The following is a 15,982-nucleotide window of genomic DNA, read 5'->3' as shown; positions in this document are numbered from 1 at the left end:
CTGTTTCCATGCTGTTTTTCCCCTAACATGCCACCAATCTACACTTGATTTTCATTATTTATAAACAAAGAGCCCTTCCTTCCTCTCTTTCTGGCACTTGGCCCATGCATTTAGTTTTCTTACACAACCATTCCAAAGTCTCATTCCACAAATTAAGGGATTTATTTCATAGCAAACCTGGCCCCCCCTTCCATGTGCCAGTGCATGTCACAAATCTCTGACATGCACTGGCTTGACTAAAAAGGACACAAATCTCACAGACACTGCTAGGGGTGATTTACAAAAGGGAATCTTTCATTTGGGTAAAATAGAAAAAAAAGTAGAAAAGAATATAAAAATCGATTTACCCCAGCTGGGGTTTGAACCCTTGTCAAAAAGCACTCATAACCATTGTGAACTGCCCCTGTACCATCTGTTAAGCATAACTTTTCTCAACCCAAACCCTTTGTGTCGTGGAAAAATGGTGATGTCCCTTCTCTGTTTTCATGCTGTTTTTCTTCCAACATGCCACCAATCTACACTTGATTTTCGTTATTTATAAACAAAGACCCCTTCCTTCCTCCCATTCTGGCACTTGGCCCATGCATTTAGTTTTCTTACACAACCATTCCCAAAGTATCATTCCACAAAAAAAGGGATTTATTTCATAGCAAACCTGCCCCCCCTTCCATGTGCCAGTGCATGTCACAAATCTCTGACATGCACTGGCTTGACTAAAAAGGACACAAATCTCACAGACACTGCTAGGGGTGATTTACAAAAGGGAATCTTTCATTTGGGTAAAATAGAAAAAAAAATTGAAAAGAATATAAAAATCGATTTTCCCCAGCTGGGTTTTGAACCCTTGTCAAAAATCACCCATAACCACTGTGAACTGGCTCTGTACCATCTGTTCTGCTTAGGTTAGCACAGCCCAAAGCCTTTGTGTCTTGGAAAAAGGGTGATGTCCCTTTTCTGTTTCCATGCTGTTTTTCTTATAACATGCCACAAATCTACACTTGATTTTCGGTATTATTAAACAGAGACCCCTTCCTTCCTCCCATTCCGGCACTTGGCCCATGCATTTAGTTTTCTTACACAACCATTCCCAAAGTCTCATTCCACAAATTAAGGGATTTATTTCATAGCAAACCTGGCCCCCCTTCCATGTGCCAGTGCATGTCACAAATCTCTGACATGCACTGGCTTGACTAAAAGAGACACAAATCTCACAGACACTGCTAGGGGTGATTTACAAAAGGGAATCTTTCATTTGGGTAAAATTGCAAAAAAAAAGAAAAGTATATAAAAATCGTTTTTCCCCAGTTGGGGTTTGAACCCTTGTCAAAAAGCACTCATAGAGCCTGTGAACTGCCCCTGTACCATCTGTTCAGCATGGACGTTCATAGCCCAAACCCTTTGTGTCTTTGAAAAATGGTGATGTCCCTTTTCTGTTTGCATGCTGTTTTTCTTCCTTCTAACATGCCACAAATCTACACTGGATTTTTGTTATTTATAAACAAAGACCCCTTCCTTCCTCCCACTCTGGCACTTGCATTTAGTTTTCTTACACAGCCATTCCCAATATCTCATTCCACAAATTAAGGGGTTTATTTCATAGCAAACCTGGCCCCCCCTCCCATGTGCCAGTGCATGTCACAAATCTCAGACATGCACTGGCTTGACTAAAAAGGACACAAATCTCACAGACACTGCTAGGGGTGATTTACAAAAGGGAATCTTTCATTTGGGTAAAATAGAAAAAACAATAGAAAAGAATATAAAAATCGATTTTCCCCAGCTGGGGTTTGAACCCTTGTCAAAAAGCAGTCATAACACTGTGAACTGCCCCTGTACCATCTGTTCTGCAAATATTTACTCAGCCCAAAGCCTTTGTGTCTTGGAAAAAGGGTGATCTCCCTTTTCTGTTTCCATGCTGTTTTTCTACTAACATGCCACCAATCTACACTTGATTTTCGTTATTTATAAACAAAAAGCCCTTCCTTCCTCTCATTCTGGCACTCGGCCCATGCGTTTAGTTTTCTTACACAACTATTCCCAAAGTCTCATTCCACAAATTAAGGGATTTATTTCATAGCAAACCTGCCCCCCCTTCCATGTGCCAGTGCATGTCACAAATCGCTGACATGCACTGGCTTGACTTAAAAGGACACAAATCTCACAGACACTGCTAGGGGTGATTTACAAAAGGGAATCTTTCATTTGGGTAAAATAGAAAAAAAAATAGAAAAGAATATAAAAATCGATTTTCCCCAGTTGGGGTTTGAACCCTTGTCAAAAAGCACTCATAGACCCTGTGAACTGCCCCTGTACCATCTGTTCAGCATAGCTTTTCTCTGCCCAAACCTTTTGTGTCTTTGAAAAATGGTGATGTCCCTTTTCTGTTCCCATGCTGCTTTTCTTATAACATGCCACAAATCTACACTTGATTTTCGGTATTTATAAACAAAGACCCCTTCCTTCCTCCCATTCTGGCACTTGGCCCATGCATTTAGTTTTCTTACACAACCATTCCCAAAGTCTCATTCCACAAATTAAGGGATTTATTTCATAGCAAACCTGCCCCCCCTTCCATGTGCCAGTGCATGTCACAAATCGCTGACATGCACTGGCTTGACTTAAAAGGACACAAATCTCACAGACACTGCTAGGGGTGATTTACAAAAGGGAATCTTTCATTTGGGTAAAATAGAAAAAATAATAGAAAAGAATATAAAAATCGATTTTCCCCAGTTGGGGTTTGAACCCTTGTCAAAAAGCACTCATAGACCCTGTGAACCGCCCCTGTGCCATCTGTTCAGCATAGCTTTTCTCGGCCCAAACCTTTTGTGTCTTTGAAAAATGGTGATGTCCCTTTTCTGTTTCCATGCTGTTTTTCTTCTAACATGCCACAAATCTACACTTGATTTTCGTTATTTATAAACAAAGACCCCTTCCTTTCTCCCATTCTGGCACTTGGCCCATGCATTTAGTTTTTTTGCACAACCATTCCAAAGTCTCATTCCACAAATTAAGGGATTTATTTCATAGCAAACCTGCCCCCCCTTCCATGTGCCAGTGCATGTCACAAATCTCTGACATGCACTGGCTTGACTAAAAAGGACACAAATCTCACAGACACTGCTAGGGGTGATTTACAAAAGGGAATCTTTCATTTGGGTAAAATAGAAAAAAAATAGAAAAGAATATAAAAATCGATTTTCCCCAGCTGGGATTTGAACCCTTGTCAAAAAGCACTCATAACACTGTGAACTGCCCCTGTACCATCTGTTCTGATAGATTTACTAAGCCCAAAGCCTTTGTGTCTTTGAAAAAGGGTGATGCCCTTTTCTGTTTCGATGCTGTTTTTCTTCTAACATGCCACCAATCTACACTTGATTTTCGTTATTTATAAACAAAGACCCCTACCTTCCTCCCATTCTGGCACTTGGCCCATGCATTTAGTTTTTTTGCACAACCATTCCAAAGTCTCATTCCACAAATTAAGGGATTTATTTCATAGCAAACCTGGACTCCCTTCCATGTGCCAATGCATGACACAAATCTCTGACATGCACTGGCTTGACTAAAAAGGACACAAATCTCACAGACACTGCTAGGGGTGATTTACAAAAGGGAATCTTTCATTTGGGTAAAATAGAAAAAAAATAGAAAAGAATATAAAAATCGATTTTCCCCAGCTGGGGTTTGAACCCTTGTCAAAAAGCACTCATAACAATGTGAACTGCCCCTGTACCATCTGTTCTGATAGATTTACTAAGCCCAAAGCCTTTGTGTCTTGGAAAAAGGGTGATGTCCCTTTTCTGTTTCCATGCTGTTTTTCTTCTAACATGCCACCAATCTACACTTGATTTTCGTTATTTATAAACAAAGAGCCCATCCTTCCTCCCATTCTGGCACTTGGCCCATGCATTTAGTTTTCTTACACAACCATTCCCAAAGTCTCATTCCACAAATTAAGAGATTTATTTCATAGCAAACCTGCCCCCCCCGTCCATGTGCCAGTGCATGTCACAAATCTCTGACATGCACTGGCTTGACTAAAAAGGACACAAATCTCACAGACACTGCTAGGGGTGATTTACAAAAGGGAATCTTTCATTTGGGTAAAATAGAAAACAAAATAGAAACGAATATAAACATTGATTTTCCCCAGCGGGGGTTTGAACCCTTGTCAAAAGCACTCATAAACACTGTGAACTGCCACTGTACCATCTGTCCTGCATAGATTTACTCAGCCCAAAGCCTTTGTGTCTTTGAAAAAGGGTGATGTCCCTTTTATGTTTCCATGCTGTTTTTCTTCTAACATGCCACCAATCTACACTTGATTTTTGTTATTTATAAACAAAGAGCCCTTCCTTCCTCTCATTCTGGCACTTGGCCCATGCATTTAGTTTTCTTACACAACCATTCCCAAAGTCTCATTCCAAAAATAAGGGATTTATTTCATAGCAAACCTGTCCCCCCTTCCATGTGCCAGTGCATGTCACAAATCTCTGACATGCACTGGCTTGACTAAAAAGGACGCAAATCTCACAGACACTGCTAGGGGTGATTTACAAAAGGGAATCTTTCATTTGGGTAAAATAGAAAAAAAACATAGAAACGAATATAAAAATTGATTTTCTCCAGCTGGGGTTTGAACCCTAGTCAAAAGCACTCATAACCACTGTGAACTGCCCCTGTACCATCTGTTCTGCATAAATTTACTCAGCCCAAAGCCTTTGTGTCTTGGAAAAAGGGTGATGTCCCTTTTCTGTTTCCATGCTGTTTTTCTTCTAACATGCCACCAATCTACACTTGATTTTTGTTATTTATAAACAAAGAGCCCTTCCTTCCTCTCATTCTGGCACTTGGCCCATGCATTTAGTTTTCTTACGCAACCATTCCCAAAGTCTCATTCCACAAATTAAGGGATTTATTTCATAGCAAACCTGCCCCCCCTTCCATGTGCCAGTGCATGTCACAAATCTCTGACATGCACTGGCTTGACTAAAAAGGACACAAATCTCACAGACACTGCTAGGGGTGATTTACAAAAGGGAATCTTTCATTTGGGTAAAATAGAAAAAACAATAGAAAAGAATATAAAAATCAATTTTCCCCAGCTGGGGTTTGAACCCTTGTCAAAAACCACTCATAAGACTGTGAACTTCCCCTGTACCATCTGTTCAGCATAGCTTTTCTCGGCCCAAACCTTTTGTGTTTCGGAAAAATGGTGATGTCCCTTTTCTGTTTCCTTGCTGTTTTTCTTCTAACATGCCACCAATCTACACTTGATTTTCGTTATTTATAAACAAAGACCCCTTCCTTCCTCCCATTCTGGCACTTGGCCCATGCATTTAGTTTTCTTACACAACCATTCCCAAAGTCTCATTCTACAAATTAAGGGATTTTTTTCATAGCAAACCTGGCCCCCCCTTCCATGTGCCAGTGCATGTCACAAATCTCTGACATGCACTGGCTTGACAAAAAAGGACACAAATCTCACAGACACTGCTAGGGGTGATTTACAAAAGGGAATCTTTCATTTGGGTAAAATAGAAAAAAAATAGAAACGAATATAAAAATCGATTTTCCCCAGCTGGGGTTTGAACCCTTGTCAAAAGCACTCAAAACCACTGTGAACTGCCCCTGTACCATCTGTTCTGCATAGATTTGTTCAGCCCAAAGCCTTTGTGTCTTGGAAAAAGGGTGATGTCCCTTTTCTGTTTCCATGCTGTTTTTCTTCTAACATGCCACCAATCTACACTTGATTTTTGTTATTTATAAACAAAGAGCCCGTCCTTCCTCCCATTCTGGCACTTGGCCCATGCATTTAGTTTTCTTACACAACCATTCCCAAAGTCTCATTCCACAAATTAAGGGATTTATTTCATAGCAAACCTGGCCCCCCCTCCCATGTGCCAGTGCATGTCACAAATCTCTGACATGCACTGGCTTGACTAAAAAGGACGCAAATCTCACAGACACTGCTAGGGATGATTTACAAAAGGGAATCTTTCATTTGGGTAAAATAGAAAAAAAAACGAATATAAAAATCGATTTTCCCCAGCTGGGTTTTGAACCCTTGTCAAACATCACCCATAACCACTGTGAACTGGCTCTGTACCATCTGTTCTGCTTAGGTTAGCACAGCCCAAAGCCTTTGTGTCTTGGAAAAAGGGTGATGTCCCTTTTCTGTTTCCATGCTGTTTTTCTTATAACATGCCACAAATCTACACTTGATTTTCGGTATTATTAAATAGAGACCCCTTCCTTCCTCCCATTCCGGCACTTGGCCCATGCATTTAGTTTTCTTACACAACCATTCCCAAAGTCTCATTCCACAAATTAAGGGATTTATTTCATAGCAAACCTGGCCCCCCTTCCATGTGCCAGTGCATGTCACAAATCTCTGACATGCACTGGCTTGACTAAAAGAGACACAAATCTCACAGACACTGCTAGGGGTGATTTACAAAAGGGAATCTTTCATTTGGGTAAAATTGCAAAAAAAAAGAAAAGTATATAAAAATTGTTTTTCCCCAGTTGGGGTTTGAACCCTTGTCAAAAAGCACTCATAGAGCCTGTGAACTGCCCCTGTACCATCTGTTCAGCATGGCTGTTCACAGCCCAAACCCTTTGTGTCTTTGAAAAATGGTGATGTCCCTTTTCTGTTTGCATGCTGTTTTTCTTCCTTCTAACATGCCACAAATCTACACTGGATTTTTGTTATTTATAAACAAAGACCCCTTCCTTCCTCCCACTCTGGCACTTGCATTTAGTTTTCTTACACAGCCATTCCCAAAGTCTCATTCCACAAATTAAGGGGTTTATTTCATAGCAAACCTGGCCCCCCCTCCCATGTGCCAGTGCATGTCACAAATCTCAGACATGCACTGGCTTGACTAAAAAGGACACAAATCTCACAGACACTGCTAGGGGTGATTTACAAAAGGGAATCTTTCATTTGGGTAAAATAGAAAAAACAATAGAAAAGAATATAAAAATCGATTTTCCCCAGCTGGGGTTTGAACCCTTGTCAAAAAGCAGTCATAACACTGTGAACTGCCCCTGTACCATCTGTTCTGCAAATATTTACTCAGCCCAAAGCCTTTGTGTCTTGGAAAAAGGGTGATCTCCCTTTTCTGTTTCCATGCTGTTTTTCTACTAACATGCCACCAATCTACACTTGATTTTCGTTATTTATAAACAAAAAGCCCTTCCTTCCTCTCATTCTGGCACTCGGCCCATGCGTTTAGTTTTCTTACACAACTATTCCCAAAGTCTCATTCCACAAGTGAAGGGATTTATTTCATAGCAAACCTGCCCCCCCTTCCACGTGCCAGAGCATGTCACAAATCTCTGACAGGCACTGGCTTGACTAAAAAGGACACAAATCTCACAGACACTGCTAGGGGTGATTTACAAAAGGGAATCTTTCATTTGGGTAAAATAGAAAAAAAATAGAAAAGAATATAAAAATCGATTTTCCCCAGTTGGGGTTTGAACCCTTGTCAAAAAGCACTCATAGACCCTGTGAACTGCCCCTGTAACATCTGTTCAGCATAGCTTTTCTCTGCCCAAACCTTTTGTGTCTTTGAAAAATGGTGATGTCCCTTTTCTGTTCCCATGCTGCTTTTCTTATAACATGCCACAAATCTACACTTGATTTTCGGTATTTATAAACAAAGACCCCTTCCTTCCTCCCATTCTGGCACTTGGCCCATGCATTTAGTTTTCTTACACAACCATTCCCAAAGTCTCATTCCACAAATTAAGGGATTTATTTCATAGCAAACCTGCCCCCCCTTCCATGTGCCAGTGCATGTCACAAATCTCTGACATGCACTGGCTTGACTTAAAAGGACACAAATCTCACAGACACTGCTAGGGGTGATTTACAAAAGGGAATCTTTCATTTGGGTAAAATAGAAAAAATAATAGAAAAGAATATAAAAATCGATTTTCCCCAGTTGGGGTTTGAACCCTTGTCAAAAAGCACTCATAGACCCTGTGAACCGCCCCTGTGCCATCTGTTCAGCATAGCTTTTCTCGGCCCAAACCTTTTGTGTCTTTGAAAAATGGTGATGTCCCTTTTCTGTTTCCATGCTGTTTTTCTTCTAACATGCCACAAATCTACACTTGATTTTCGTTATTTATAAACAAAGACCCCTTCCTTTCTCCCATTCTGGCACTTGGCCCATGCATTTAGTTTTTTTGCACAACCATTCCAAAGTCTCATTCCACAAATTAAGGGATTTATTTCATAGCAAACCTGCCCCCCCTTCCATGTGCCAGTGCATGTCACAAATCTCTGACATGCACTGGCTTGACTAAAAAGGACACAAATCTCACAGACACTGCTAGGGGTGATTTACAAAAGGGAATCTTTCATTTGGGTAAAATAGAAAAAAAATAGAAAAGAATATAAAAATCGATTTTCCCCAGGTGGGATTTGAACCCTTGTCAAAAAGCACTCATAACACTGTGAACTGCCCCTGTACCATCTGTTCTGATAGATTTACTAAGCCCAAAGCCTTTGTGTCTTTGAAAAAGGGTGATGCCCTTTTCTGTTTCGATGCTGTTTTTCTTCTAACATGCCACCAATCTACACTTGATTTTCGTTATTTATAAACAAAGACCCCTACCTTCCTCCCATTCTGGCACTTGGCCCATGCATTTAGTTTTTTTGCACAACCATTCCAAAGTCTCATTCCACAAATTAAGGGATTTATTTCATAGCAAACCTGGACTCCCTTCCATGTGCCAATGCATGACACAAATCTCTGACATGCACTGGCTTGACTAAAAAGGACACAAATCTCACAGACACTGCTAGGGGTGATTTACAAAAGGGAATCTTTCATTTGGGTAAAATAGAAAAAATATAGAAAAGAATATAAAAATCGATTTTCCCCAGCTGGGGTTTGAACCCTTGTCAAAAAGCACTCATAACAATGTGAACTGCCCCTGTACCATCTGTTCTGATAGATTTACTAAGCCCAAAGCCTTTGTGTCTTGGAAAAAGGGTGATGTCCCTTTTCTGTTTCCATGCTGTTTTTCTTCTAACATGCCACCAATCTACACTTGATTTTCGTTATTTATAAACAAAGAGCCCATCCTTCCTCCCATTCTGGCACTTGGCCCATGCATTTAGTTTTCTTACACAACCATTCCCAAAGTCTCATTCCACAAATTAAGAGATTTATTTCATAGCAAACCTGCCCCCCCGTCCATGTGCCAGTGCATGTCACAAATCTCAGACATGCACTGGCTTGACTAAAAAGGACACAAATCTCACAGACACTGCTAGGGGTGATTTACAAAAGGGAATCTTTCATTTGGGTAAAATAGAAAACAAAATAGAAACGAATATAAACATTGATTTTCCCCAGCGGGGGTTTGAACCCTTGTCAAAAGCACTCATAAACACTGTGAACTGCCACTGTACCATCTGTTCTGCATAGATTTACTCAGCCCAAAGCCTTTGTGTCTTTGAAAAAGGGTGATGTCCCTTTTATGTTTCCATGCTGTTTTTCTTATATCATGCCACCAATCTACACTTGATTTTTGTTATTTATAAACAAAGAGCCCTTCCTTCCTCTCATTCTGGCACTTGGCCCATGCATTTAGTTTTCTTACACAACCATTCCCAAAGTCTCATTCCAAAAATAAGGGATTTATTTCATAGCAAACCTGTCCCCCCTTCCATGTGCCAGTGCATGTCACAAATCTCTGACATGCACTGGCTTGACTAAAAAGGACACAAATCTCACAGACACTGCTAGGGGTGATTTACAAAAGGGAATCTTTCATTTGGGTAAAATAGAAAAAAAAATTGAAAAGAATATATAAATTGATTTTCCCCAGCTGGGGTTTGAACCCTTGTCAAAAAGCACTCATAACACTGTGAACTGCCCCTGTACCATCTGTTCTGCATAGATTTACTAAGCCCAAAGCCTTTGTGTCTTGGAAAAAGGGTGATGTCCCTTTTCTGTTTCCATGCTATTTTTCTTCTAACATGCCACCAATCTACACTTGATTTTCGTTATTTATAAACAAAGAGCCCGTCCTTCCTCCCATTCTGGCACTTGGCCCATGCATTAAGTTTTCTTACACAATCATTCCCAAAGTCTCATTCCACAAATTAAGGGATTTATTTCATAGCAAACCTGGCCCCCCCTTCCATGTGCCAGTGCATGTCACAAATCTCTGACATGCACTGGCTTGACTAAAAAGGACGCAAATCTCACAGACACTGCTAGGGGTGATTTACAAAAGGGAATCTTTCATTTGGGTAAAATAGAAAAAAAAATAGAAACGAATATAAAAATTGATTTTCTCCAGCTGGGGTTTGAACCCTAGTCAAAAGCACTCATAACCACTGTGAACTGCCCCTGTACCATCTGTTCTGCATAAATTTACTCAGCCCAAAGCCTTTGTGTCTTGGAAAAAGGGTGATGTCCCTTTTCTGTTTCCATGCTGTTTTTCTTCTAACATGCCACCAATCTACACTTGATTTTTGTTATTTATAAACAAAGAGCCCTTCCTTCCTCTCATTCTGGCACTTGGCCCATGCATTTAGTTTTCTTACGCAACCATTCCCAAAGTCTCATTCCACAAATTAAGGGATTTATTTCATAGCAAACCTGCCCCCCCCTTCCATGTGCCAGTGCATGTCACAAATCTCTGACATGCACTGGCTTGACTAAAAAGGACACAAATCTCACAGACACTGCTAGGGGTGATTTACAAAAGGGAATCTTTCATTTGGGTAAAATAGAAAAAACAATAGAAAAGAATATAAAAATCAATTTTCCCCAGCTGGGGTTTGAACCCTTGTCAAAAACCACTCATAAGACTGTGAACTTCTCCTGTACCATCTGTTCAGCATAGCTTTTCTCGGCCCAAACCTTTTGTGTTTCGGAAAAATGGTGATGTCCCTTTTCTGTTTCCTTGCTGTTTTTCTTCTAACATGCCACCAATCTACACTTGATTTTCGTTATTTATAAACAAAGACCCCTTCCTTCCTCCCATTCTGGCACTTGGCCCATGCATTTAGTTTTCTTACACAACCATTCCCAAAGTCTCATTCCACAAATTAAGGGATTTTTTTCATAGCAAACCTGGCCCCCCCTTCCATGTGCCAGTGCATGTCACAAATCTCTGACATGCACTGGCTTGACAAAAAAGGACACAAATCTCACAGACACTGCTAGGGGTGATTTACAAAAGGGAATCTTTCATTTGGGTAAAATAGAAAAAAAATAGAAACGAATATAAAAATCGATTTTCCCCAGCTGGGGTTTGAACCCTTGTCAAAAGCACTCAAAACCACTGTGAACTGCCCCTGTACCATCTGTTCTGCATAGATTTGTTCAGCCCAAAGCCTTTGTGTCTTGGAAAAAGGGTGATGTCCCTTTTCTGTTTCCATGCTGTTTTTCTTCTAACATGCCACCAATCTACACTTGATTTTTGTTATTTATAAACAAAGAGCCCGTCCTTCCTCCCATTCTGGCACTTGGCCCATGCATTTAGTTTTCTTACACAACCATTCCCAAAGTCTCATTCCACAAATTAAGGGATTTATTTCATAGCAAACCTGGCCCCCCCTCCCATGTGCCAGTGCATGTCACAAATCTCTGACATGCACTGGCTTGACTAAAAAGGACGCAAATCTCACAGACACTGCTAGGGATGATTTACAAAAGGGAATCTTTCATTTGGGTAAAATAGAAAAAAAAAACGAATATAAAAATTGATTTTCCCCAGCTGGGGTTTGAACCCTTGTCAAAAGCACTCATAACCACTGTGAACGGCACCTGTACCATCTGTTCAGCATAATTTTACTCACCCCAAAGCCTTTGTGTCTTGGAAAAATGGTGATGTCCCTTTTCTGTTTCCATGCTGTTTTTCTTCAAACATGCCGCCAATCTACACTTGATTTTTGTTATTTATAAACAAAGAGCCCTTCCTTCCTCTTATTCTGGCACTTGGCCCATGCATTTAGTTTTCTTACACAACCATTCCCAAAGTCTCATTCCACAAATTAAGGGATTTATTTCATAGCAAACCTGGCCCCTCCTTCCATGTGCCAGTGCATGTCACAAATCTCTGACATGCACTGGCTTGACTAAAAAGGACACAAATCTCACAGACACTGCTGGGGTGATTTACAAAAGGGAATCTTTCATTTGGGTAAAATAGAAAAAACAATAGAAAAGAATATAAAAATCAATTTTCCCCAGCTGGGGTTTGAACCCTTGTCAAAAACCACTCATAAGACTGTGAACTTCCCCTGTACCATCTGTTCAGCATAGCTTTTCTCGGCCCAAACCTTTTGTGTCTTGGAAAAATGGTGATGTCCCTTTTCTGTTTCCATGCTGTTTTTCTTCGAACATGCCACAAATCTACATTTGATTTTCGTTATTTATAAACAAAGACCCCTTCCGTCCTCCCATTCTGGCACTTGGCCTATGCATTTAGTTTTCTTACACAACTATTCCCAAAGTCTCATTCCACAAATTAAGGGATTTATTTCATAGCAAACCTGACCCCCCCTTCCATGTGCCAGTGCATGTCACAAATCTCTGACATGCACTGGCTTGACTAAAAAGGACACAAATCTCACAGACACTGCTAGGGGTGATTTACAAAAGGGAATCTTTCATTTGTGTAAAATAGAAAAAAAATACAAAAGTATATAAAAATCGATTTTCCACAGTTGGGGTTGGAACCCTTGTCAAAAAGCACTCATAGACCCTGTGAACTGCCCCTGTTCCATCTGTTCAGCATAGCTGTTCTCAGCCCAAACCCTTTGTGTCTTGGAAAAATGGTGATGTCCCTTTTCTGTTTCCATGCTGTTTTTCTTCTAACATGCCACAAATCTACACTTGATTTTCGTTATTTATAAACAAAGACCCCTTCCTTCCTCCCATTCTGGCACTTGGCCTATGCATTTAGTTTTCTTACACAACCATTCCCAAAGTCTCATTCCACAAATTAAGGGATTTATTTCATAGCAAACCTGCCCCCCCTTCCATGTGCCAGTGCATGTCACAAATCTCTGACATGCACTGGCTTAACTAAAAAGGACACAAATCTCACAGACACTGCTAGGGGTGATTTACAAAAGGGAATCCTTCAATTGGGTAAAATAGAAAAAACAATAGAAAAGAATATAAAAATCAATTTTTCCAAGCCGGGGTTTGAACCCTTGTCAAAAACCACTCATAAGACTGTGAACTTCCCCTGTACCATCTGTTCAGCATAACTGTTCTCAGCCCAAACCCTTTGTGTCTTGAAAAAATGGTGATGTCCCTTTTCTGTTTCCATGCTGTTTTTCTTCGAACATGCCACAAATCTACACTTGATTTTCGTTATTTATAAACAAAGACCCCTTCCTTCCTCCCATTCTGGCACTTGGCCTATGCATTTAGTTTTCTTACACAACCATTCCCAAAGTCTCGTTCCACAAATTAAGTGATTTATTTCATAGCAAGCCTGACCTCCCCTTCCATGTGCCAGTGCATGTCACAAATCTCTGACATGCACTGGCTTGACTAAAAAGGACACAAATCTCACAGACACTGCTAGGGGTGATTTACAAAAGGGAATCTTTCATTTGGGTAAAATAGAAAATAAATACAAAAGTATATAAAAATCGATTTTCCCCAGTTGGGGTTTGAACCCTTGTCAAAAAGCACTCATAGACCCTGTGAACTGCCCCTGTTCCATCTGTTCTGCATAGCTGTTTTCAGCCCAAACCCTTTGTGTCTTGGAAAAAGGGTGATGTCCCTTTTCTGTTTCCATGCTGTTTTTCTTCTAACATGCCACCAATCTACACTTGATTTTTGTTATTTATAAACAAAGAGCCCTTCCTTCCTCTCATTCTGGCACTTGGCCCATGCATTTAGTTTTCTTACGCAACCATTCCCAAAGTCTCATTCCACAAATTAAGGGATTTATTTCATAGCAAACCTGCCCCCCTTCCATGTGCCAGTGCATGTCACAAATCTCTGACATGCACTGGCTTGACTAAAAAGGACACAAATCTCACAGACACTGCTAGGGGTGATTTACAAAAGGGAATCTTTCATTTGGGTAAAATAGAAAAAACAATAGAAAAGAATATAAAAATCCATTTTCCCCAGCTGGGGTTTGAACCCTTGTCAAAAACTACTCATAAGACTGTGAACTTCCCCTGTACCATCTGTTCAGCATAGCTTTTCTCGGCCCAAACCTTTTGTGTCTTGGAAAAATGGTGATGTCCCTTTTCTGTTTCCATGCTGTTTTTCTTCTAACATGCCACCAATCTACACTTGATTTTCGTTATTTATAAACAAAGACCCCTTCCTTCCTCCCATTCTGGCACTTGGCCCATGCATTTAGTTTTCTTACACAACCATTCCCAAAGTCTCATTCCACAAATTAAGGGATTTATTTCATACCAAACCTGGCCCCCCCTTCCATGTGCCAGTGCATGTCACAAATCTCTGACATGCACTGGCTTGACAAAAAAGGACACAAATCTCACAGACACTGCTAGGGGTGATTTACAAAAGGGAATCTTTCATTTGGGTAAAATAGAAAAAAAATAGAAACGAATATAAAAATCGATTTTCCCCAGCTGGGGTTTGAACCCTTGTCAAAAGCACTCAAAACCACTGTGAACTGCGCCTGTACCATCTGTTCTGCATATATTTGCTCAGCCCAAAGCCTTTGTGTCTTTGAAAAAGGGTGATGTCCCTTTTCTGTTTCCATGCTGTTTTTCTTCTAACATGCCACCAATCTACACTTGATTTTTGTTATTTATAAACAAAGAGCCCGTCCTTCCTCCCATTCTGGCACTTGGCCCATGCATTTAGTTTTCTTACACAACCATTCCCAAAGTCTCATTCCACAAATTAAGGGATTTATTTCATAGCAAACCTGGCCCCCCCTTCCATGTGCTAGTGCATGTGACAAATCTCTGACATGCACTGGCTTGACTAAAAAGGACGCAAATCTCACAGACACTGCTAGGGGTGATTTACAAAAGGGAATCTTTCATTTGAGTAAAATAGAAAAAACAATAGAAAAGAATATAAAAATCGATTTTCCCCAGCTGGTGTTTGAACCCTTGTCAAAAACCACTCATAACATTGTGAACTGCCCCTGTACCATCTGTTCTGCATAAATTTATTAATCCCAAAGCCTTTGTGTCTTTGAAAAAGGGTGATGTCCCTTTTCTGTTTCCATGCTGTTTTTCTTCTAACATGCCACCAATCTACACTTGATTTTTGTTATTTATAAACAAAGAGCCCGTCCTTCCTCCCATTCTGGCACTTGGCCCATGCATTTAGTTTTCTTACACAACCATTCCCAAAGTCTCATTCCACAAATTAAGGGATTTATTTCATAGCAAACCTAGCCCCCCCTTCCATGTGCCAGTGCATGTCACAAATCTCTGACATGCACTGGCTTGACTAAAAAGGACGCAAATCTCAAAGACACTGCTAGGGGTGATTTACAAAAGGGAATCTTTCATTTGGGTAAAATAGAAAAAAAAATAGAAACGAATATAAAAATTGATTTTCCCCAGCTGGGGTTTGAACCCTAGTCAAAAGCACTCATAACCACTGTGAACTGCCCCTGTACCATCTGTTCTGCATACATTTACTCAGCCCAAAGCCTTTGTGTCTTGGAAAAAGGGTGATGTCCCTTTTCTGTTTCCGTGCTGTTTTTCTTCTAACATGCCACCAATCTACACTTGATTTTCGTTATTTATAAACAAAGACCCCTACCTTCCTCCCATTCTGGCACTCGGCCCATGCATTTAGTTTTCTTGCACAACCATTCCAAAGTCTCATTCCACAAATTAAGGGATTTATTTCATAGCAAACCGCCTGGATTCCATCCTGAACGGCCGTTCCCCCACGCTCCCTTGCTCAATTTACTTACAGCACCCACACCGCAGCTGAAGCCCCTTGCACCCGCGACCTCCAGACTGCACCTG

Source organism: Lissotriton vulgaris, chromosome 1_2 (genome assembly GCF_964263255.1).
Source record: "Lissotriton vulgaris chromosome 1_2, aLisVul1.2, whole genome shotgun sequence".
In the NCBI taxonomy this organism is placed as follows: Eukaryota; Metazoa; Chordata; class Amphibia; order Caudata; family Salamandridae; genus Lissotriton; species Lissotriton vulgaris.
Note: the sequence above shows the minus strand (reverse complement) of the source record.